The sequence below is a fragment of the Oenanthe melanoleuca genome, unplaced genomic scaffold, assembly GCF_029582105.1.
Source record: "Oenanthe melanoleuca isolate GR-GAL-2019-014 unplaced genomic scaffold, OMel1.0 S185, whole genome shotgun sequence".
In the NCBI taxonomy this organism is placed as follows: domain Eukaryota; kingdom Metazoa; phylum Chordata; class Aves; order Passeriformes; family Muscicapidae; genus Oenanthe; species Oenanthe melanoleuca.
The window spans coordinates 30,001-32,965 of NW_026612834.1; positions in this window are offsets into that span (position 1 = coordinate 30,001).

A 2,965-nucleotide genomic window follows, 5' to 3' on the forward strand; every position below is an offset into this window, starting at 1 on the left:
CTCCCCCCGCAAGGGGAGACGCCGCCTCGGCATGCCCTTGTCTCTTCGGAGGCGGCCCAGGCGCCCGGGCTCGGCCCGACCTCCGCACGGAGAAGCAACGCGACGGACCGGCCGAGGGACGGCGGCCCGCCCGGCCTCGCTCACGGGAACAACACGCCTTCGCGGCCGCGGGGGCGCGACCGCCGGCCCCCGCTCACGCTCGCAACCTTCGCCTTGACCGACGGCCGCGGACTCGCGGAACGCCGCCGCGCCAACCGCGCGGCCGGGCTCTCTTCCCAGCGGCCTTACAACGCCCGGAGACGCCGCGCGGCGACTACCGATCCACCGGAGCAACCCCTGCGCGGGACCGCTTCCCACCGCCCTAAGGGCGAAAGTCCGGCGGGGGCCGCACTCCGAACGCGCAACCGGGGGGTAACCCGGGAGGCGGGGCCGCCCCCGAGACCCGAGCCGGCGTCGCGAGCGCCGGAGGCCTGCCGGTCGGCAAGACCCACCGCCGCCGGGGCCGCACTCCCGGGACCGCCGCCGCTTCGCACCGTCGGGAACTCCCTTCCCGCGGGCTCGCGCCCAGCGGCAGGCGTACGGCGGCTGAGCCGGGGGGCTACGCCCGCTCCCCTCGTTTCCACTCGGGGACCGGACGGGGAAGCGCCCCCGCGGCCGCCCCCGCACGCCTACCTTCGGCCCACACGCGGCCGGAGAAGGGCAACGGGGAAGCGACGGACGGAGCCCGGGCCGGGACGGCCGCCGGCGACGGCGGGCGCCTTCCGGCAGACCATCCCCCGGGGGGGACACTCGTCCGAGCGGCGACGCCGCCGCACTCGGCACGGGGGTCCGCAACCCGCACTCGCCGGGCCTCCGGTGACGACGGAGGGGGACCGCCGAGCGCTCACCCCCGGGAGGAAGGAGCGGTCGAGACACAGCGATGGCCGGTGGGCGGCACTCGCCGGCGGGCCTTCGAGGAGAAGGCCGTCGAGGGAAGAGAGGCACGGTCGCGGCCTGACGCGGCGCCGCACGCGAGGCCGCGGCGGCGGCCAAGAGGCGAGAGCGTGGCGGGCCCCGGCGGCCGCAACCCCGCAGCCGAGGTAGGGCAGAGGGCACGCGCCCTCTGCCGGCGTCGCCCCGTGTCGAGAGGCGAGCGGGTCGGCCCCGCGGCCGGATCGCGCGCCGCGGCCTCTCCGCCGAGACCGGGGCCGCAGAGAGGGGGGGGCAGGGCGCCCCTCCCTGGCGCGGCACGGGTGCCCCCCCCCGCGCGCGGGCGCGCGGCGGGACGCCGGCGAACGAGAGCGGGACAGAGCGCGGCCCGGTCGCGACGGATACCATCGCGGGGGATCGGCGGGAGTAGCTCCCCACCCCCGGATGGCGCCGCGCGCCACCGGCCCGGCAACACCCGCTGCCGCCGCCGCCGCCACCGCCGCCGCCGCGGCGGGGGGCCGTGCCGAGCCGCCCGAGTCTTTAAACCTCCGCCCGGCCCCGGCGGGGCCCTTTCGGCCCCCAACGGACGTGTGACGACGCCGAGGGGAACACCCGGGGACCGCCGCCGAGGCGCGGAGCGCTAGGTACCTGACCCTGGGGCGAGGGAAACGACCTGCATGGCCCCGCCTGGGTGCCTCCCCCGCTGCCACCTTCGGGGGAGCTTCCACGGGCGGGGGCGCGCCCGACGTCCGCTGCCACCACCGCGGCAATCCTTCTCGGGGCCCGGGGTTTCCCTCAGTAGCCCGGCGCTGCGCCCGAGAGGACCGCCGCGGCTCGGGCCGCCCCGCCGGCGCGGGGGGCGCGGCCCGGCCAACCGAAACCTCGCGCACGCCCCGCCGAGAGGCCGCGGCGACGACGGAAGCGGAGACCGCGGCCGTCGCCCCGCGGCGCCACCCGGCGGCGGCTCGCACACACGCGCGGCTCGCCCGGAGAGGCGCGACCCGGAACGGCCCCGGAGGGCCCGGCCCGTGGAGCTGCTCTGCCGCGCCAGGGGGCCGCTCGGCCGGGAGCGGGACACCTTTTTGCCGGGCGGGCGGCAAAAAAGCTCCCCCCTCCCCCGGTGCGGGACGGGCCGGAGGAGCCGCCTCCTCCGAGCCCCGAAGGCCTTCCCGCCCGCCCTTCGGGCCGCTTCTATTCGCCTTTTTGCCATCGGCCGCCGGATGGGCCACGGCCGGGCGGCCGGCCGTCGCCCGGCGGGCGAAGAGGCGAGGGCAGGCGGGCGGGTGCGCCTCCGGGAGGGGCCGTGCCGAGGACCCCTGCCTCCCGACACGCGGACGGCTCTCTAGCGCGCCAAAGGAGAGCCGGGCTCGGGGAAGAACTCGGGCCGCGGCCCGCGCGGACGCCCGCGCGGGAGCGAGCACCGGCGACCGGCGTTCGGCGGCGCCGGCCGCGGTGGCGAGGGCTCGGAGGCCGGCCGTCCCCCCGCCCTCCGGCGGGGACGGACCGGCAGCGGACCGACGCAGCGGGGGGGAATGCGGCCTCGACGGCGGCCAGGGCGCCACGCTTCGATGCCCGGTCGCGACGCGCGGTGTAGCGCGGGGTGAGCCCCGCCCGCGCGCACGGTGGCGGGCGCGCGTGGCGCTCGGCCGGCGCGCCGAGCGTCTTTCCCCCCCGCGGGGCGTACCGCGCGCCTTCCACTCTCTCTCTGGGGCTGCGCGCGCGGCGCCCGTCGGGAAAGGGCGTGTGGCCCCCCGGTACCGCCGGCCGAGGCCTGCGGACGAGACGGGGGGCCGAGCGTGCGAACGGGAGCGGGCACGACGCGCGGCAGGCGCCGGCCCCCAACCGGTAATGATCCTTCCGCAGGTTCACCTACGGAAACCTTGTTACGACTTTTACTTCCTCTAGATAGTCAAGTTCGACCGTCTTCTCGACGCTCCGGCAGGGCCGTGGCCGACCCCGCCGGGGCCGATCCGAGGACCTCACTAAACCATCCAATCGGTAGTAGCGACGGGCGGTGTGTACAAAGGGCAGGGACTTAATCAACGCGAGCTTATGA